The sequence below is a fragment of the Pinus tabuliformis genome, chromosome Q (assembly GCF_031772625.1).
Source record: "Pinus tabuliformis cultivar Carrire ecotype Pingquan chromosome Q, CPIR1, whole genome shotgun sequence".
Taxonomy (NCBI): Eukaryota; Viridiplantae; Streptophyta; class Pinopsida; order Pinales; family Pinaceae; genus Pinus; species Pinus tabuliformis.
Window position 1 is genome coordinate 543,757,177 of NC_142296.1, and position 23,531 is coordinate 543,780,707.

The following is a 23,531-nucleotide window of genomic DNA, read 5'->3' on the forward strand; positions in this document are numbered from 1 at the left end:
GGTTTCATCAAAGAGAGTGAGGAAGTACTTGATGAAAATGGTGAAAGGACCCTTCCCTGTAGATCCAAAAATCATGTAACATCACATGCACATGCTCTCTTATCATTTACAAAATGACATAACCAATGGTGGAAAAGATGAGTTGGATTTAAACACTATCTAATTTATGCCAAAAACTCTAATCTAGGCAATGAATAAACTTCTAAGCTACAAAAAACATATGAAAAACAAGATAAGTAATATAGACCTTCTTCCAAGAAATCATAAACATAGAATTTTTGGGTTGTGATTGTAGATTCCTCTGTTCATGCTCCCATAAGAGAGATGAGATAGAGGTAACAGTCACAGGATTTTTGAGGAATTATATTCTAATAAAATGCGGAAAACTAATAAAAATATTATAAGGTAAAAAGAAATACCAATACATAAGAGGGACCTAAGTCACTGGGGTTGGGCCCAAACCCAAGAGTCTCATACCTCTGAAACTAAATCAGTGATGGATCAATAAGAAACTTCTCATTATCATTGCATCAATGTCAAATAAATCACATAACAATTCAAAAGTAATAGTATCAAGTGCTTGAGATCAATATCCTCTTAGTTGAAAACAAAGTTTGAATCCTAATGAGCTCTTTGGCATGTTTATTTATACAAGAGGATAGCTACCATCAACTCCCTAGAAAATAGGGATGTTTGTCTCCAAAAACTTGAGAAAGGTGGGTCTAGATCTCCTTGACTGCACTTGCTTGGATGCCTATGAGCTCATCCTTCTTAGATGCCAATGACCTCGAGCTAATGAGAGAAAAAGTTGTGATTTTGGCTGATTGAGGGAGTTAAGGAGGTAGACGACCTCCTACAATCTCTCCCTGTTGTCTAGTTCGATCTCCTGCATTGAAATAATCTCAAATTTCTCCATTTCCTGCATTTAAACCATATTAGGCCACATGACATAGAAAAACATCTTTTACCCCTCTCATTAAGCATAATATAACAAAACTTGTAAATAAATGTGAGAAAGAGATAGTTCTAAAGATGGAGGATGACATTATGACCCTTATGATATACCTATTCATGAGCCTCATCAACAACCATTGGTGTTGTGCTGGGAAAAGTAGATGAAATTAAACAATATTCCATATACTATATCAACAAGTAATTGACCCCTACAGAGGCCAATTATATGGTGACAAAAAAAGTGTTTCTACTATTCATGTTATCAACAAATTTAGCCAATATATTACTAGTTACCAAACTTTTTTTGCATACTAACCACACTACTATTCAACTTTTACTAAATAAATAAATTATATTAATGCCAAGGTTACTAGGTGGTTGTTATTACTCCAATAATTTGATATTACTATTGTAGATAAGCTTGGGAAAGATAATCTTGTTGTAGATTTTCTTTCTAGATTGAATAATGTTATTGATAGTCTTCCCATTGAAGACTCTTTCCCAGGTGAGTATCTCCTTTCAGTATTAACTTATTCACCTTGGTATGTAGACATTTCCAATTTCCTTGTTGCTAGAAATCTTCACCATCACCTTTCTCCTAAAGAGAAGAGAAAAATCATTAAGCAAAGTGCCTGGTATATTTGGTTATATGGCTACCAGTTCCACACTAGTTTTGATCAACAAATTAGAAGGTGTGTGAGGGAGGATGAGATCCATGATATTCTCAAGGATTGTCATGATGAGACTTGTGGAGGACATTTTGTAGACAAGAGAACATGTCATAAGGTGCTTCATATGGGTTATTTTTAGACTATTGTATTTCGAGATTCAAGGAAATATGTGTAGGGGTATGACAATTGTCAAAGAATGGGACAACCCACTCAATAAGATGAAATGTCATTACAACCTCGATCAGACACAAATTTATTCGAGAGATGGGCTTTAGATTTTATGGGACCAATTAATCCCCCATCTCAATAGAAGACTTATATTTTGGTATGCATATACTACATCACAAAGTGGGTGGATGGAAGAGAATTCACTAGGGCAACTGAGGATGCTATTTCAGACTTTTTATTTGAAGAAATATTTGCTTGGCATGGAGTGCCAAAGGATATAGTTAAAATTGGAGGAGCATAGTTTACTTCTCAATTGATATAGGAACTTGTTAGTATAGGATTCATCACTGATTCACTTTGTCTTACCACCTATAGGAAAATGGGTAGGTGGAAAGCACCAGAAAGGTGCTTGAATATTTTCTCACAAAGACTGTGGTAGGCCACCAAAGAGACTGGGATGAGAGACTTCTAGAAGTGTTATGGGATTATAGAACTACTTGGAGGAATACTATAGGATTCTCTCCTAATGAGTTACTATTTGGTAAGAGTCCTATATTTCCCATTGAATTTGAGATAAATACGTTCATTCTACTTTAGAGGTGAATTTAGAGTTAACTACAGCTTAGAAAAATTAACCGAAACAACTAAATGTGTTAGATGAGAAGTGCTTGGCTATTGTGCAACAAAAAAGATCATCCAAAAGTTGCATGCCAAGTGGCATGATAATTTTATTAAGAATATGGTGTTTTAGAAGGGTGATTGGGATTTGTTATATGACTCCAAATTTAAATATTTCAAGAGGAATTCGTGCACCAGCTAGTTAGATCCTTATGAGGGTATATGTAGTCTTTGACAATGGGACTATGTAATTGACAACCACTAATGGGTCCCAGACATCCCTTCTTGCCAATGGACACAATTTGCAGTTGTATCATAAGCCTACTTCTAAGGATTCATTTTCCAACATTTTCTTAGATGTAGATTCAAAACTTGAAGTTGTTGGGGCAAGGAAAAAATTTCCTACGCTGCCGACCACTTAGTTTTTTTTATTATTCTAAAAAGAAAAAAGAAAAAAAAGGATAATTATTATTTTTTTAAAGGGAAAAAAATGAAATACAATGTCTAGTGGTGAAAACCCCAATGGGGTGCTATTGCACAAATGTGGTGGTTCAAAACCAACTGGCTAGCATCCAATATATCATTTTCTTCCTCTATAACAACATTCTAACATCTTTTTTTCTCCATCTCTAATTGGTTTACTATTGTTACAAACTCAATATTCATCAATTATCACAAGATGCTACACTTATCATAGAGTTGTTGTTACTGAAAGATATTAAAGTATTCGATGGGCTCCACTGATCTAGTTGTACAAAGTTTTTGTTTATACAACTCTGTACATTTGCAAGCCACTTCTATAGCTTCACACATTTCCATTGATATAGATCATAGATACTTTCATCTGTTCACCATCACAAGATGGCATACTATGTGTTCTAGCATTTTCATGGTTTACAATTATAATATTATGCTAATACACATGTTTTTGCTAACAAATCAAATTCTATTACCATGTCATTGCAATAGAAGGCTTCACCAATAGACATATGCCACAAATCATTTGTTACACAATGTCGATCAAGTCAACATCACTTGTACAGTTTCCACATTAGCATAATGGTAAGTTGACGACATGTATGTTTTTTTCCATTTATTTGCATTTCTAGATTTAAGGATTGACATGACTCCTTTCACACCTGCTGAGGATGGCTATTATAATAAAGTTTCTGGGGAGGTAAATCATATCTATCATATCATGCACCACACAATTATCCCAAATTAGTAACTACTGACTAGAATTTATATTAATAAAAATTAGTTGCAATGATTCAATGAAAAAAATTCCTTGGAATTTACACGGACAAGGCTCAATAGTTGAAGGAATTAGGGTTCCTATTATAGAGGAAGTAGTTTCTAGGGTGACGGGTCTACCAAAAATGGGAATGTGCAAGTTCTGCTAGAAAATAATAGTCCCAACGACCAAAGCCACATTTTTGCAGGAAGGTGATGAGGTAAGATATAAGTGAAGAGGGGTTGATAGGACCTCCCTTCCTCATCCATGGGATGATGTGGCTTATTTTGTTTAGAAAATTATAACTAGCGAAGGTAATTTTGGGATTGTGTTCCATTATCACTTTCATGTGTTAGCACATTTGTGAAATAGAAAGATAATCCATATCCCTAATTACTTGTTAAAGTCGTAACAACATATGGAAATAGTTGTACGCATGGAAAAGTAGCTTGAAACTTACATAACTAGTCATGAGTTGATTAAATTGTTTGTAATTAACTCATTGCAAAAACAAAGGAGCACATGGACCATATTACTCACAGAATCACAAGTACCATCCCTAGAGAAAGAAAGGAGTGAAACTTAGGAAAAGGAGGGAAGTGTTGAAACAGAGCTGAAAGAAAAGGAAGTTACACCTCTTAGGCCTTGTTGGTGAAATACCCAAAGTGGGGATTTTGTAAAGACTACTATTGATACACCTGCCAAGGGAAAAAGGGCATGTATTGAAGAACCAATTAATATGTCTAGTGAGTAGTTTGAAAGTGTTGGGTATGGTACCTTGTTGAGGAAGAAGCATCTCTACAAATGAAAATAGGAAAGAGGTCATTAAAAAAGACATTGGGGGTAAAAACCTTAAGAAGAGAATAAGAATGATTATTATGCCATCATCTACCTCAACTCTTGGAGTTCATACTACCATGGTGGAATTAAGGATCCATAGGAACAATCGAGCAAAGAAAAGAAAGAAGAACCTATGAAGGAGGAGGAAGGAATTCCTCCATAGGGTAAGACTGAAATTGACACTCTAACCCAAAAAATTAATGAAGTGAAAGAAGAAAATGAGATTTTGAAGATAAACCTTGCCACACTCGAAGAAAAAATTTAATTTAAGAAACGAACAGGGTTAGAAACCCCAACAGAGGTGGCACGTATGGCATCACCTGTTGACACAAATAAAAAATTATGCATGGGTTGTAAAAAAATTCTTAAGGAATCAAGTTGCGACGGGCCAACAACTAACTCAATTGGAATACAAGTAGAGGAGAAAGATGTGGAGTACCAGACCGCTAATCTAAAAGGTATTGTTGATGATGTGGTTGTTACACAAAAACTAGCAACTAAAGTAGAGTAGGTTGGGGAAGATCAGTCTGTCGATCCATAAGAACCCGCTGAAAATGTTGCTGACACACAACAAATAGTAGCTAAAGTAGAGTGGAATAAAATAAATCAAAATTTTGATACACAAGAACCTATAAATGACGTTGTTGACACGAAAAAGCTGACATTTGAGATAATGTAATAGGAGAAGAAGGAAGACGAAGAAGGATTCCAGGAAGCTGCTAAATTTGTTACTTTAATAGTGGACACGAAACAATAAGAACATGGAGAGCCGTTGAAATCAATGTTTTTCCTTGAGGAATTAAATAGATGGAAAAGGTTAGAAATTTCATTGAAGATTGAGGTCATCCCTCTAAGTAAACATAAAGATATTGTTAACAATATTAAAAGAACCTGGGCTGAAAATTTGTTGGTTTACGATTTGGAAAATATTAAGGAGGAAAGGAAGAAAGAAATATTGTGGGTAGGAGAATTACAGGAATAGGTGAACTTGTTATAGGATGAGAAGGAGTAGACATATTACCTTGCAAAGAATGTGCTGAGTTGCAAGAATTACCCACGATATTTGCAAGAAAAACTTTTCCTTTTCCAATTAGCAGCAATAAAAAAGAAATGACTATAGATAGTAAGGGAGGTTCAAGCTTTTCTGGAGTCTGTCTAGAAGGTTTATTTTTTGGAGAAACATTTATTATGTGAGTGGTATCTACACGATCATGCTTGTTTTCAAGCAAGGACTTTTAATATTACGTGTTATAGACATATTTGGGCACTGCAACCCCAATCACATATGTCCATAAACCAAGGGCTTCTAAGTCCCTAAAAGTGTTGTTTCATACCCTAAAGGAGCAAGGTCAGTTGATTACATCATCTCCCAGAAGTTCTCCCTGAAAAACTACTCAAAACTGGTCAAAACAAGACCATACAGACTGCCCAGTGCTAAGGATGTGATGCATCTCACCTGCCACATGCAAAAAGTGTGATGCATACTGAAAAGCCCTTCTTTAGGGTGCGATGAGCGAGGGCAAACAAATGGCAGAGGCAGTTGGCTAGGTGGAAACCTAGAGAATCTTCTAAAAACTGCCCATTTGACACTTGCCTCTCTGAATTCGCCCAGGGATGAGTAAGAGATCATGAAATCTCCAAGTGGAACCAAGAACTATCAGAGAGATGACACTAATCAAAATCCTAGAAGCTAACTCACCCACCTGCAAACATCTATATATGGATCCCTCATCCTAGAGATCCAAAGGCCGGAATTTTGTATTTTGTAAGGAAGTGCTATTGGTTTCTTTGTGCAACACTGTATTTTTGGGTGATCTAAGCTGTTCATGAGGTGAAGAGGGCTTTCATGCTGCGAGGATGGCGTTGGGTCAGACTAATGGGTTGTAATCCTCTCTTCTACTACTTCTATCAATAAAACTATTTGAGTTTTCCTCCATATTCTTGTATGTCTCTGATTCTTGTATTGATATATGCATTTGTATGGTTAATATACATCTGATCCTATATTTTTTATGGTTATAGATCTCTATGCTTTGATGGTATTATGCTATTTTGAATCTACAGGTGTTCTTTGAAGCGGGACAAGTAAGGAAGGAGTGGCGAATCTCTGTCAAAGGAGGGAGGAAACAAGCAAGGAGCCAAGCAAAAGACTGTGGTTGGTACTCTCTGCTTCTCTCTCATCTATCTCTCATAAAGGAAAACCCAAGTAACTTTAATCTGTTTGTTTCTAAGATAGCTACCCGTCTTAGTGGGACTAGCAACTTTGAATAGACACTAGTTTTCCCAATAACAAAATGGAAACTCCGCTGGGGAGTGAATAGTTTGATTGCTTGTCTCTATTTGTTTGCTTCATAAACTACAGACGGAGCTTGAAGTTAAGCCAGCTAGCCTTCAAACTACATTTGCTATGCAAGTGCAAAGTAGATGAACGCTGCTTCAGTCAATCTTTGGGTTTGTTTATGAACTGAACAACTGACTTGCAAACATCCTAAGTGCCCTAGTGGTAGCTCAAGTAACCTCATTAGATCAACCCCTGTACTTTGTATTTACTAACTATCATTAGCACAGCTTAAATCCCTGAACTAAGCTGCAAACTGTGAGAAAAAAACCAATCCCAGTCTCATCCCTAGACCATTGCACTATCTCCCTTTGATAGTCTAGATGCATCGCACCTCCCATGTGTTGTAGGTGATATGCATCCCTGTTTCCCTGTGTTACAGGTGCGATGATTAGATAAGACTGTTTCTGCCTCTAGATTTTGGTTTTTTCTTCATTGTCTTCAACTTTATTCAGGAGTTTTGTTGTCTATGATCAATATATCACTATTGAAACTCCCTTCCTTTGCATTATTTGGCCTCCATTGTATAAAGAATTGTGAATGTTTTTATGTATTTTTTTCCATTTACAATTCTCCTTTACAAACAATAGCTTAATTGAACTGTTGTCTTTCAATTTGGAAGTGTTGCAAGTGTCGTTTTCAGTCAAAGAAAAGAATCCTCCTCTTTGTGATAGTCGATTACACTTTTGCTCTTGTATTTGATTTGAATTAATAGTATTTCAAGTGTCGAAAGAAGTTTTCAATTCAAAATCGCAAAGTGTCGTCTTCGTCTTCCTTTTGCTTTTGAAAAGAAAATTGTTAGTACTGTCGCTTTAAAATAAAAATAGTTCAGATCTGTACTTAGCATTCTTTTTGTCATTCACACATTAAGAAAGCGGAAAACAAATACATGCATGTGCATTTGCATTTAGACTACTTGTGGAGATTGATTTAGGACAGTGCATCATAGTGTGTGCTCTCTGCTCTACGTTGAAAGAATTTCACTTCTCTTTCCTTAGTAGTTAGGATTTTCATTGCAAAAAGAAATTAAATGACTATTTATTATCTTAGATTGCATATTTAGGATTTGTATATCTACATCACGCGGTGAACCTTAAAGGAAAACTTCTTAAGAAAGATCAACTGTAAAATAAATTCAATGAAGATAAAAATGCTTTGGAACTTAACGCACAACATTTAGAAGTCTAGGCTAGAGACGTATTTCGACGTCATAAACCCTGGTAACTATCGCCTTCATCATAGGTTGGGTGATTCCTCCTCTTTGAGATGACAAGTTCCAGTACAGACTTGTGCTCCCATGTACCATCAAGTATATATTAGGGGACCACAATAGGCTATATCCTTTATCCTTAGGAAGCCGTGTCTGCTGCCCTATCGATCGCAATGCACTAAACACAGCATTCGGGAAGATTGACTGCCGTATCGTAAAAAGTATTCTATAGTTTTGCAATTGGTTTGGTAATCCCTCTGTCTAGATTTCCAGAGTAGTCACTTTCATTGCTTTTCAGACTCCTTAAAAGAAAAGGTCCATCTGAGCACTTGTCACTTTAGGCTCATTAAAAATCGAAGGCAACTAGAGTCATCTTTATCTTTTTCTCGACTCTTAAAAAATTAAAAAAGAAAGTTGTGTCAAAGCGTCGTAAAATTCCTTTAATTCGGAATAACGTTTTCACCTCCTTATTTTCAGTTGATCAAGTAATCCGCAATCATGGAAGAAAGTAAATCAAAACCTCGTCATTCACAGAGACTAACGAGTCAACCATCTTTGACTCTGGAAACGAAGCCATTCCGGGCCAAACGAACTCGTTTAACTGGGTCAAAGTCTCCTGGTTTGCTTGAAACTTGTGTTTCAACATCCTCATAGACTCCAATTACTCCAACTATTTTTGGTATCCCTACCTCTACAGAAGAAGTTTTGTAGCTACAAGAGGACATTAGAACTGATCCTAGTGTAACGGTAAACATTCCTATTCCTAAAATAGCTCCATCTAGGACTAATTCGGAAGGTGTCACCCCTACAACATGTGTCGCTACAGAGTCTATAACTCCTTCGGCACAAAAAGTATTTTACAGACCTGACTGTCTACCTCTTCCACCTAGATTGATTGCTATAGAAGATATTGTGGAGGATCTTCCATCCAGTACTCCATTGCATTTTGGAACTGGGATCCACCTATATCCTTCTACTTCAGAAGTTAATCTCCCTTCATTGCAAGTTCCTATAGAATCACTAGGAAATATTTTGGATAGAATCGATATGTCTGAACAACCATCGACATCTAGGACTGTGTCATCTGACACAACAACAGCTAAACCTCCTACTGCTACTCCAACAATGTTCACTAGTGTACAATCTGTCCCAACTAGTTCTCAACCGCTAGATGGAGTCCACCCAGGGATTGTTTCAACAGTATGGTTTGTTCCCATTTGTTCATCCGGAACCTTATCTGGAATCTCTTATGTTGAGTCTCAGCAAATTGATCCTTCGCAACAGTATCAATTTGTGCAGTGCAGTCTCCAAAGACCAATTTTCCCTTTGAACAATAGATTGCAACCATATGGGGGGCAGTATGCTTTTTCATTGTTCCCTCTAGGAGAACAACCATATGATAGTTCACAATAGAATTCGAGTCAGGCTGGAATCACATCCAGTGGTTGGGTACCAATACTACCTCAACAACCAAGGGTTGTATATTCTATACAACCGAATCAACCTGTGTCAAATATTCCCACTACACTGGCTATTGTGATGGTGTTGCAAGTACAAGTGCTGCCTGTTGTATGTCGACCTCCAGTATCTCAGGTCGTAATACAACAACCTCTTGTCTCCATGATCCAATCACAATTGTCGATTATTGGATCCTTAATTGAAGTGACGCTGGTGTAAGATCAACAACCACAATTCTAGAAAGCCTACCCAGGACCTGAGCAACAAAGCTTTGCGGGTAATGGGCAGCTGCATATTCAAAACGATCACCATCTATCCTATCATAATTGTTATGCCCATCAACATTATCAAATTTATCAGCATCAAATACATTATGCTGCTACACAAAGACCCACTGCTCAGGCAATCCCGTCCTATCCTGGGTATGCTTCGCCAAACCTGAATCAACAATTGCCTTTCGTTGCAACTTTAGAATTACCAGATCTGAATCAGCTAACAAATGATCCAATTGCTTACGCCCCTTCGTGGCCAGCGATTCCTCATAAACTTCCGTCAAATATCCCTAAATTCAATGGAAATCCGGGTGAAGATCCGTTGAATCATGTGATGACCTTTCATCTATGGTGTTCGTCCAACAATCTAAATAATGATTCGATTAGTCTTCACCTTTTCTAGTGAACGTTAACTGGTCCAGCAGCAAAATGGTACATCGAATTGCCTAGAGCTTCATTTGATAACTTCATCATCCTTGCCACAAACTTTTTAACCCATTTTCAGTTACCCATAAGGTACGAAACAGGAACGAAACTTCTTACCAATTTCAAACAGACGACAGCCACTCACATATCTGATCATATTCATGAGTGGCAACATCATCGTAGAATGGTAAAAACATATGTTCTTGATCAGCTACTAGCTGAATGGTTTATTAAGTCATTGTTACCCTCTATTACAGAAGATGTGGCTAAAGGGGGGGTTGTCATTAAAGAGCAAGTTATTGCTCATGTGCAATATCTAGACCTGATCTATACTCAGTTTGGAACGCTCTATGACAAAATCCCTGATGCTCCTAGACCAGGGTTTTCTGTTCCTCCTCCTCCTAAATCGAACAAAGACTCTCATGCCGGTGATGGCATGATAGGTATGACCAGCACGAAATCCACAAAGGCCACATCGAAGAAATCCCGTAAGGTTTCTGGTCAAAATGCAAATGAAGAATTTCTTGCCTCGGAGGTTAATGCCATGTCGACTGACAAGGGCAAAGAATCAAAGCAACCAGGGGGCAAGAAGAAAGGGAAAAGAAAAAAGAAGAAAAAGGAGGATTCATCTCCTGAAAAATTATCCGCAAACCCTTCTGGGCAAAGGAAACCTACTTCGGCGTGTCAGATATGCGATGAGGATCATTGGACGAGAGATTGTCCACATAAAGCTGAGATTAAGAAATTCTTCAAGAACTCAAAAACCTCAGCAGTATTGACTGATCCGTTTCCAAACCCAGAAACCAATCTGGTTGCTAGCGATAATGCTTCCCCATCCCAAGTGCTTATGTTGTCCATTTCAAGGCAGCAAAATGATGCTTTGATATCGACAAGGAATAAAGATTATGGGAATCCACAGCTGTCGAACAACAAGGCTACTAATCAACCTAGTAGTTCGACAACAACTTTGACCAAAGTTGTGCCTCCCATCATTCCAAAGCTAACAACAAAGCTGCCAAAGGGAGTAGTACACAAATCAACATTTAATCCTCGTGCTAGAGAAGCACAAAATTATAATATAGTAGAGGACCTGGCCCAATCGTCATCCACTATGTCGACACTTGAAGTACTATAAAATTGCCCCTCCCAAAAGTAGGCTCTATTATCAGCGATAGGTGGGATTGACCCAGCGGATTCCAATCTTGTGGCCTTTAACCATAAAGGATATGAACCTCAGTTACCAGCTCAACTTGCTTTCCTCATTCAAGTGAAAGCCCTCAACAAAACTGTTCATCGAACAATTATTGATGAGGGGTCATCTACATGTATTATGTCAATGAGTTGCTGGAAAACTTTAGGCTCACCACCCTTTTCACGATCGTCAATGACGTTAAAGCATTTTATGGACGGACATACACTCCGTACGGGATTTTAGGTGACTTGCAAGTTGAACTAGGGGGAAAAACAGTAGAAATTGATGTTGAAGTTATCGATGGAAACCTCAATTACAACATCCTACTGGGAAGGCCCTGGATTTATGCTATGGCAGCTATTGTGTCAACATATTTTAGAAATATTTCATTTCCTTTTCAAGGAGGAATTACAATCGTTGACCAACAAACCTTTCTCCCCAATAGTTCACAAGTTACGGGAAGCATCTCGATGATCCACGAAAGCTCTAAATCGCTTCAAAATATTGGAGTAGGCCTGCTAAAAGACCCTATATTGATGGGTAGTTTTTCCCTACCACCTCCAAACAATCTAGCGGAAGTGGCCACAGTGGGAACCTGCAATATGGTATCCTCTATTCAGAAGGTTCCAGAACATGATGTTAACATAGATCATCACCAGGTATTGCCTCCAAACCCCATAGAAATATTGTAGCAATCAATGTTCTCGGCCTAGGCGGCAAACCCAAATCAACGCTCATCAAGCGTTTGGGTAGATAGGCCTAAGGAATATGGCACCTCTTCAGATCCTTGGTCGCATGTACATTCTACAGATGAAGGAACTGTTCAATCGATGATGATAGGAGAGGGACCATGGGAATATTACCACCATCGTTCCCATATTCCGAATTACAACGAAGATTATTCCAGTGACTTTAATCATCCCTTAGTTTTTAATTTTCTATCAAATACTGTAAATACAGTGGATTCTGAGTGAAATCTGTCCAATATTGAAGAAACTATCGCCATAAATATATCGATCAAACCAGATGTTGTAGAGAATATTAATGTTAGAAAATCTTGTTCTTCTTCAGAACTGGAAGTATATTATGCTCTTTTTTGTGAGTTCAGAGATGTCTTTGCATGGTCATATGAAGAAATGCCAGGCATTGACTCGAGCATAGTTGAAAACGAAATTAATATGTATCAAGATGTCAAACTGGTATGACAACGGCTTTGGCAGGTGCACCCAAAGAAAGCCGCTGCCATTAAGGCGGAAGTTGAAAAAATTCTCCATGCTAGTTTCACTTACCTGGTTCCTCTAACTGATTGGGTATCGAACATTGTTCCTGTGATGAAAAAGCAAGGAATGATTAGAGTGTGCATCGATTACAGGGATGTAAATCAAGCTTGTCCATAGGACAACTATCCAACGCCCGTCATCGACCAGATAATTGATGAATGTGCCGGATGCGAAATCTTTTCCTTTATGGATGGATTTTCTGGGTATAATCAAATAAATATCCACCCACAGGACCAGTTAAAGAATGCATTTATTTGTCCGTGGGGCACATTCGCGTACCACAAACTACCTTTTGGTTTAAAGAACGCAAGGGAAACTTTTCATAGGGCTATGAATTACACCTCCCATGACATCAAGAACATCGTTCAACCATATCTCGATGATTTTTCGGCTCATTCACGAAAGTGGACTAATCATCCGCAGCACTTGAGAGCTATTTTTCTACGTTGACGACACTACAAAATACGACTCAATCTGCACAAATGTGTGTTTTGTGTCGGTTCTGGTCGTTTACTTGGCTTTGTGGTTTCAAAGGATGGGATTTGTCTCGACCCATGTAAGGTTCAGGTAATCATCAATATGCCTCCACCTTCAAATTTGCTTCAGATTCAGAAACTCCAAGGGAAAGCAAACTTTCTGAGGAGGTTCATTCCAAATTACACAGAACTTGCTAAAGGTTATACGCGTCTGTTGAAAAAATAAGCGCCCTTCAACTGGGATCAGGTTTCATAAGCTTCCTTTGATGCTCTAAAGGAATCCTTAATAAAAGCATCATTAATGTATGCTCCTGATTATCAAAAAGACTTTAACCTGTATTTGGCCGCGGCAGATACAACCATCGCAATGGTTTTAGTTCAAGAAGACAATGGAATCGAACATCCTGTCTATTATTTAAGTTAAAACTTAAATGATACAGAAAGCAAGTACTCCTATGTTGAAAAGCTAGCTCTCGCAGCTGTTCAAGCAGTACAGAGATTTCGACACTATATCCTCTTTTGTAAAACTACCATTTTGTCAGATTGCAACCCCATGACTTACATCTTGTCGCGACAGTTGCTTGGGGGAAAATATTCGAAATGGATAGCAATTTTGCAAGATTTTGATCTAGAATTTGTAAAATCCAAATCAAAGAAATCTCTAGTTTTCGCGGAGTTACTATGCGACTTCCCATCATCGTCCAACGATTTAACATCCAAAGCAACAATCATGGATGAATCTTTGTTTCGAATATCTTCAAGCAATCCATGGTATGGAGATATAATCATCTATCTCCAAACCCAAACATATAGGCATAATATCTGTCTCTCAGAACAACGACGTACTCGATACCGAGCAAAAGACTACATGATTGTCGGTGATACACTTTACAGTCGTGGTATCTGTTAGCGCTTGAAATTTCACCTCAGGCTGAGAAAGGTAAACCTCAAGGCTACATCAAACCATTTAGCCTCGTAGCTAGCCCTACGGGGCAGGAGAAGGCTCTCTCCGGTCAATCTCGGCAGATCTTCAATGGGATGAGATGACCAACAAGGTAACACTGATATTAGGCTAGTAAACTGATTAGAAAGGTTGATTTGGGGTTTTTTGGGTTTTTGGTGGCAAATTGAGGAGTTGCAATTTTGGGTGCGGGGATTGGACACAGTTTCTGCAGGGGGTTCCTTGGGGTGAGGTAGGAAACAGTATTGATGCCTTAACTTGAGATGGATGATCAGGAATGAAAGATGAGGAGCTAAATAGAGCAAACAATAACTTTGAATTCCCTTTAGACAATAGAAAACATGGAAATTAAACAAATTTAAAAGCAGAGCATGGCAAGCATGAATTCTTACTTTAACACTTCATTTGTTTAATATGCAGAAGGAAAGAAAGAAGATGAATCACATAACAAAGCTTACAAGAACATTGAGAAACACACCGTCAACACATGAGTCCACAAGAATCCCAAAGATGACTGCAAAACCCTGGTCTTCCTTAGCCAAAAATTGCAGAGATGCAGTGAAAATATACAATGATAGCTTCTCCCTCAAGAGTCCAACCATGAAAATGAGCAAGAAAGTACATAATATAGATGATCTAACCTCTTTCCCTGCCTCCATGGGTCGAGATCACTATCCTAGGAGCTGTTTCAACCACTTCTAAACTAAGCACTACAAACTAGGCAGTCAAAACAACTTGCCTCTATAAACTTGGAAACCAATTCATACATCACATATTTACCCATTACATGAATGAATCTTCTAGAAGAGTTACAAAAGGGTAAAAGTGTCTTAGAGTTACCAAAATTACATCAAAGATAATCATCTTCAACCCCAAAAAGTCAAACCAAGTCAAACTGTGCTTTTCCGAGCTGTACAGTGAAATCTAGCAAAGTCTGCTCAACAGGTCGCGCCCCCCTGCTCAACGGGTCGCGCCCCTTTGGAGCTCTGTTTGAGGCACTGGAAGGTGTCAGAATTGGGTGCAGGATAGCTCGTTGGAAAGGTCTATGAGTCTACTTTCCAACCCAACTAGAAATTTTGGATTTGGAGGTCATTTTCTCTGTCAAAACTTAATTCTCCCAAGACTGGTTTCTGCAACTCAAAAAAGAGGCAGAAAGTCAAATTTTGCATGTATTCTGACCTTTTGGAGGCCCAAAACTCCATAAAAACTCAAGTCCATCCATAGGAATATGTAACTTTGCATGAAAAATCTAGAAATGCTGAGTTTTTGCAAAAAGGAGCTTCCATGACAAAGGGTCTCACCGGGGGTGAGACCCGTTGAGGAGCCAAAACCTGTAAATTTCCAAAAATTACCAAAATTACCCAAAACTTTCAGAATTTTTTGGGATTTGAGCTGTGGCTAGGCTATTGAGTGCCATGATCTTTTAGTGAAGCCTAAGCCAAGATACGGAGGGGATTTGGCCTCTTTCTCCTTTTTTGTGCCTTGGCCAAACTCCTTGGATCCCGCGATTGTAATTTTGGAATTTCTCTAAAACCATGACACCTGTGCAAAAAGAGAATGAGGTTTTTCTTATTTGGCATGTTATGGACAAAAACCTCTCTCAGTTTTAGAAAATTCATCTTTTATTGCTCTGAAACATCATTTGAGTGCAACTTGTCCCGATGTGTGAAACAAGGAATTTTGTCGAAATGGAGCGAAATGAAGGGGATAGGGGGCTTCTAAATTCTTGGGGAAATTTTTGGGAGTAGGGAGGGGGTTTAGGAAGTAGGGGAAAGTGGAATCTCAGAGATTGAGCGATGGGAAGGGGTCCAAAAGGGCAAAACACAGGCCCAACGTAGAAAATTGCCAAGTTGTAGCTAGAAACTAGGGTTTGTGCAAAAATGAGGATTTTGGGGGATCTCAGTGATGGGAAGAATTTGATAAGGTACTTTAAGGATAAGGGAAGGTGTATGAACATCAGGATACAAGTTTTTCCAATGATTTGACCGCCCAAGAGAAATTGCCTTCAAAACCCTAGGAGAGGGAAATGACCTTGCCTAGGTACAACTGAAGCATGAACAAGATGTAAAATGACTCATTAGACACTGACATGATAATGAAAACCCTCTGAATGATGATAGACTCAGCTGAATGATGACATGGACCGCCATTTCGACAACTTTGAAATAGTGGGAGCAAACCCTAGACCTAATGCCTAGTGACCAAATTTTTCTTGAAGACTCACTGAAATGACAAAATTTGACCTTGACACTTCAAAATCACTTTGTAAGAGCACGTTTGATCACTGGAGGAAGGCTGGAAAGACTGACACTAACATTGGCTCCAATGGGGATGGTAGCTCCTTGGAGGTGCCAAGAAACTTAGACCTCTGGGAGAGCAGACCAGTGCTTTACAATCATTGGGCAATGGAGTCATTATTTACACATGTGACCCAAAACTTTGACACATTTATTGAATGAGAACTTGACTGAAAACTGACTGCAACTTAACTGAAACTTGACTCAAACCGACTCAATGGCATACTGAAATAACTTGAAAAACTCACTCAACAGACCAAACACAAATGACTCATGACTGACTTAACTAAAACAAGAACTTACAAAGCTTATGGAAGGGCAGCAGTCCATCAAGATGTGAAATCATGATGACAACCACCTGTGTTTCTTACAAGACAATATACATCAAACTATATCAAAATGCCAATGCAACCAATCAAGAAGATGGCTTCTTGACTGATTCTTCCTATCAAAACTTCTGGTCAACAGTACAAACCTATCACTGGGCATCCAAAAACATAGCTGACCATGATCTCCTTCATCACTGAACACTGCAATAAACACTATCACTGCTGGCTGCAACAAACTTGCTAGAGGATCGTGAAAAACATGAAGATTTGCCACTGCCACTTCCTGCTGAAAGAACAAGGTGTCTTTTGCTTCAAATTTTGATCTGCCTTCATCATGTGCTTCGGTGAAAGTATGCTCATGGGCTTCAAAAAACTCTGAACAAATGGATGGGCAGATCTCTTCTTGTACAAACATTTCAACACATGAGACATATGAAGAATCTGAAAGGTAATCCTGTATGCTCTGATCTTCTGTAGTTTGACAATATGGCAGGTCATCGTCATATGATATCACAACCAAATTATCAATTTCCTTATTACATTCTTCAATAGTATCAAGCACAATATTATCGTTTAGATTGTCTGCCACAAATTCACTCAAAGAAACTTTTTCACTTGCTTGAGCAAAGATCTCACCTTGCTGTTCATGAGCTGACTGAATGACCTCCTCATGAAGACTCCGTTCTAATGACAGACTGGCAGCATGACTGAGAACATTTGAATCCATACCGCTGTCTATGATCTCAACAACAAAATTCTCCTTTTCAAGATTCAGCACAAGGTATTCTTGGTCATCATGATCTGAAATGGCTGACTTGACTGCATCACATTCTGAAATTGAATCTTGACTACCCTGCACGTTGTCTTCTTCTGTGGGCAGATCTGAAATAGAACCCTCTCTTTCATCATTTTCAGCCATATGGCCATCTTCAACCTGCTGATCTTGACAAGTATCTAAGATTTCTGTGTGCTGCTGAAATGGATTCTCATACAGGGCTTCCATGATCTCTTCATCCATGAAATTATCATCTTCATAAAACTTCTCAATGCTTTCAATAAAACTATAGGCATGCTTGCAACAGTCTTGAACTAAATTCAATGATGGATAAGAGTCCTTATATCGTTCAATGAACATAGCATGAAAATCCTTTAAACAGTAAATACAAGCAGGCGGCAAACTTTCATACCATGATTGAGCTGTACCTTCCAGAGTGGCCAAGAATATCTTCATCAAGCAATCTTCAGGAAAATCGACCTTGAATTTGCGAATATGCATGTGAAATCTAACCAGATGTAGAGCAGCGTCCTTCCTACCATCATCGTTAAATATAGGCAGATTCCTTGACCAATCTACCTTCGGAATTTTATTTGGAAAACCGGGGATGTGATCTCGGCTCAAGGGAGCATATCTTCTTGCGATCCGATCCATCTTGAAAATCTCAAAGCTACTGATCTCTCTGCAGTGAAGTCACCATGAAGCATTGATCTCTGGATTTTTCAGTGAAGGAGTCGCCAGTGAATGATTTCAGCCTTGTCAGTGTCTGATCGTTGTACACTATCAACAATCAGATCTGAACTTGATACATGTACTGGGGTAAAATGAAATCGAAGTGCTATATTCACAAGCTCACGGACATTGACTGAAGTAGCGTTTATCTACTAATGCTGATGTAAAACAAGAGCGTTTTCGAAGGCTACCTGGCGTAACTTCAGGCTCCGTCTAAGACTTATGAAATAACACGTCAATGAGCAAAGGATTAGATGTTCTCCCCAGTATGGTCGCCAGTATGTTAGCGCTTGAAATTTCACCTCAGGCTGAGAAAGGTAAACCTCAAGGCTACATCAAACCATTTAGCCTCGTAGCTAGCCCTACGGGGCAGGAGAAGGCTCTCTTCGGTCAATCTCGGCAGATCTTCAATGGGATGAGATGACCAACAAGGTAACACTGATATTAGGCTAGTAAACTGATTAGAAAGGTTGATTTGGGGTTTTTTGGGTTTTTGGTGGCAAATTGAGGAGTTGCAATTTTGGGTGCGGGGATTGGACACAGTTTCTGCAGGGGGTTCCTTGGGGCGAGGTAGGAAACAGTATTAATGCCTTAACTTGAGATGGATGATCAGGAATGAAAGATGAGGAGCTAAAGAGAGCAAACAATAACTTTGAATTCCCTTTAGACAGTAGAAAACATGGAAATTAAACAAATTTAAAAGCAGAGCATGGCAAGCATGAATTCTTACTTTAACACTTCATTTGTTTAATATGCAGAAGGAAAGAAAGGAGATGAATCACATAACAAAGCTTACAAGAACATTGAGAAACACACCATCAACACATGAGTCCACAAGAATCCCAAAGATGACTGCAAAACCCTGGTCTTCCTTAGCCAAAAATTGCAGAGATACAGTGAAAATATACAATGATAGCTTCTCCCTCAAGAGTCCAACCATGAAAATGAGCAAGAAAGTACATAATATAGATGATCTAACCTCTTTCCCTGCCTCCATGGGTCGAGCTCACTATCCTAGGAGCTGTTTCAACCACTTCTAAACTAAGCACTACAAACTAGGCAGTCAAAACAACTTGTCTCTATAAACTTGGAAACCAATTCATACATCACATATTTACCCATTACATGAATGAATCTTCTAGAAGAGTTACAAAAGGGTAAAAGTGTCTTAGAGTTACCAAAATTACATCAAAGATAATCATATTCAACCCCAAAAAGTCAAACCAAGTCAAACTATGCTTTTCCGAGCTGTACAGTGAAATCTGGCAAAGTCTGCTCAACGGGTCGCGCCCCCCTGCTCAACGGGTCGCGCCCCTTTGGAGCTCTGTTTGAGGCACTTGCAGGTGTCAGAATTGAGTGCAGGATAGCTCGTTGGAAAGGTATGTGAGTATACTTTCCAATCCAACTGGAATTTTTAGATTTGGAGGTCATTTTCCATGTCAAAACTTAATTCTCCCAAGATTGGTTTCTGCAACTCAAAAAAGGGGCAGAAAGTCAAATTTTGCATGTATTTTTACCTTTTGGAGGCCCAAAACTCCATAAAAAATCAAGTCCATCCATAGGCATATGTAACTTTGCATGAAAAATCTAGAAATGCTGAGTTTTTGCAAAAAGGAGCTGCCATGACAAAGGGTCTCACCGGGGGTGAGACCCGTTGAGGAGCCAAAACCTGTAAATTTCCAAAAATTGCCAAAATTACCCAAAACTTTCAGAATTTTTTGGGATTTGAGCTGTGGCTAGGCTATTGAGTGCCATGATCTTTGAGTGAAGCTTCAGCCAAGATACGGAGGGGATTTGGCCTCTTTCTCCTTTTTTGTGCCTTGGCCAAACTCCTTGGATCCGACGATTGTAATTTTGGCATTTCTCTAAAACCATGACACCTGTGAAAAAAGTGAATGAGGTTTTTCTTATTTGGCATGTTATGGACAAAAACCTCTCTCAGTTTTCAAAAATTCATCTTTTATTGCTCTGAAACATCATTTGAGTGCAACTTGTCCCGATGTGTTAAACAAGGAATTTTGTTGAAATGGAGCGAAATGAAGGGGATAGGGGGCTTCTAAATTCTTGGGGAAATTTTTGGGAGTAGGGAGGGATGTTAGGAAGCAGGGGAAAGTGGAATCTCAGAGATTGAGCGAGGGGAAGGGGTCCAAAAGGGCAAAACACAGGCCCAACCTAGAAAATTGCCAAGTTGTAACTAGAAACTAGGGTTTGTGCAAAAATGAGGATTTTGGGGGATCTCAGTGATGGGAAGCATTTGATAAGGTACTTTAAGGATAAGGGAAGGTGTATGAACTCAGGATACAAGTTTTTCCAATGATTTGACCGCCCAAGAGAAATTTCCTTCAAAACCCTAGGAGAGGGAAATGACCTTGCCTAGGTACAACTGAAGCATGAACAAGATGTAAAATGACTCATTAGACACTGACATGATAATGAAAACCCTCTGAATGATGATAGACTCAGCTGAATGATGACATGGACCGCCATTTGGACAACTTTGAAAGAGTGGGAGCAAACCCTAGACCTAATGCCTAGTGACCAAATGTTTCTTGAAGACTCACTGAAATGACAAAATTTGACCTTGACACTTCAAAATCACTTTGTAAGAGCACGTTTGATCACTGGAGGAAGGCTGGAAAGACTGACACTAACAGTATTGATACAGTTCTGCGAAGGTGCCTCACCCATGAGGAGGCCGAAAAAGTCCTGAATGATTGTCATTCAGGTGAGTGTGGGGGGCATCAATCTGGTTACACCACAATAGAAAAGATCTTACGGGCAGGCTACTTCTGGCAAAAAATGTTCAAAGATTGCATAACCACGATCAGAAGTTGCCATGCTTGTCAAATCTTCGACCGCAAAACCAGAACACCACCTGCACCTCTACATCTAGTAGTTGCTGTCAGGCCATTCGCCAAATGGGGCATAGATTTCGTGATATGTAACCCCACCTCGACTGGGGGGAATGGGTATATCATAGTCGCAGTTGACTATTTTACAAAATGGGCCGAGGCGATGCCTACATTAAAAAACAGCGGTGAAACAACTGCTCTTTTCTTTTTCAATCATGTAGTCTCCAGATTCGGTGTTCCACAAGCTATAGTCACAAATCATGGATCTCATTTCCACAATCACATGATGATAGAATTGGCTACCAAATTAGGAATATCCCACGATAGCTCTACTCTGTATTATCCGCAAGCTAATGGGCAAGTTGAAGTAATCAACAAAGTCCTGAAGTGCATGCTACAAAGGATGATTGGAGTCCATAAACAGAGTTGGTACCTAATCATGTACTTGTTCCTGTGGGCATAGCGGACATCAGTAAGAAATGCAACTGGATTTACACCCTTTCGGCTGGTGTATGGTCTAGAAGTGATATTACCAGTTCAGTGTGAAATTTCGTCTCTCAAGCTCGCAGTCGACCTTCTCCCCGGAACTTCAAAGGAAGAGGCTCGTTTCTTGGAACTAATCCAACTAGATGAAACCTATCGTGATGCCGCCTTGGCTAATGAAGCACATAAGAAACAAGTCAAGGCGCAATTTGACAAAAATGTCAAACCCCGTGTCTTCTCAAAAGGTGACCTGGTCTTGCTTTACGATCAGGAATCCGATAAATTGGGAGGAGGTAAGTTCTAGTATTTGTGGATGGGTCCCTATATTGTTAAACGAGTATTAGCAAAAGGAGCCTATGAGCTAGTAGATTATGATGGGATTCCACTGTCGCAACCATGAAATGGGTTGTACCTTAAGCGTTACTATGCTTGACTAAGCATAGTAACCGCTTCATATGATTTTGTTACATTTTTGTTTTCATTAAGAGTGATTGTTTTGGTTAGGTAATCCACTTTTAAATTTGTTGCAGATGTCGAACCTATTGGAATCATTTTTTGGATACACCGATGGAGCAAGTCGTAGTATGCGGAACCTATCTTCTGCAGCCTGGGCCATCTTTCATCTAAGCGGTGAGTTAGTGAGTTTCAGAGGGGTATGTATTGGTCAGTCAACGAACAACATCAGTGAATATAGCACGTTGATAGAGCTCCTCTCTGATGCCATCACACATGGCATACACCGACTTGTCGTCAGGCTATACTCACAACTCGTCATTCTACAACTTACTGGCATCTATTCCGTTCGGAATCCAGCAATCTATTGTATGTTCCTAAGGGTCAATATTTTGGAAAGGCAGTTCAATTCTATTCAATATCAACACATTTCCAGAAACTTAAACACATCAACTGATTCATTATCAAAATATGTGTTAGATAGACATTTGCAACATTTATAAAAGAAAAGCATTTCATCAATATTTGCATCACGATCATATAACTTAAACCAAAATGAAGCTCCGAAAATAAAAAATATATATAACTGTTTATAGTTTGTACATAGTGTTCTGTGTCTAAGACAAAATTGGTCATATGATCCAAAAACTCAAAAATGCAAGGGGGCACCCTAGGCTAATGATGCTGGTGATAACAAGTCACCGCCTGTTCAATCATACATAAGAGCCTAGTCCATCAGCTTGGAACGCCAGTGGTATGGTGCTGTAATCTTAGAGGCAACTCGTCGGTCCTCACATCCTCAATACCAAGGGTGAGACCCTCGATCTGATCCTGCAATACTGCAAGGGTCTCAGGTATGTCCATATCACGAAGGACAACCCTCCCGACAGCCCCTCCCACTGGAATGATAGCTTCTACTCTCAAGTGCACTACTGGTCGCATTGGTCCCATATCTTCACACACATGAGTTTTGATTAGTCTTGATAATATAAAAGGAAAAAGCACTAGAACATTATAAAAGCAATAAACAGAGATATGGTCAGAGATTTTTACCTATGACACCCCACTGCTCGCCAGCCAACAACACCAAATCTGGGTCAACCTAGAAATCCATCCCGGCGTATGGATACTCAGCATAAACCATTTGTTGACAGTTGAACCACTCGAAGAAGGCATCAGAGAATGAAACCTGCGATTGACTAGCATGCCTAGCCGTAAGGTCAACCCATCTCTACATCCATGGCTCAGTCAGTGGTGGTAGGCCAAGTGAAATGTACTGTGGCTGCATCAGTGGGATCTTCTCCAAGGCGAAAGTAGTCAGAATAGAACCATAATCAAAGTTCTTGGATCTTCCGTTTTTCACCTTGGTAAGCTGTTCTTTTATCACTGGAAGTACTACATCACACCAATTGAATACCTTTGGTTCAAGGCATTCCAAGGCGTACTACATATAGGACCTGTTGGCCAAGTGAAGGGTCGCGCTACTAGACAATCTAGAAAAGGTGAATAATA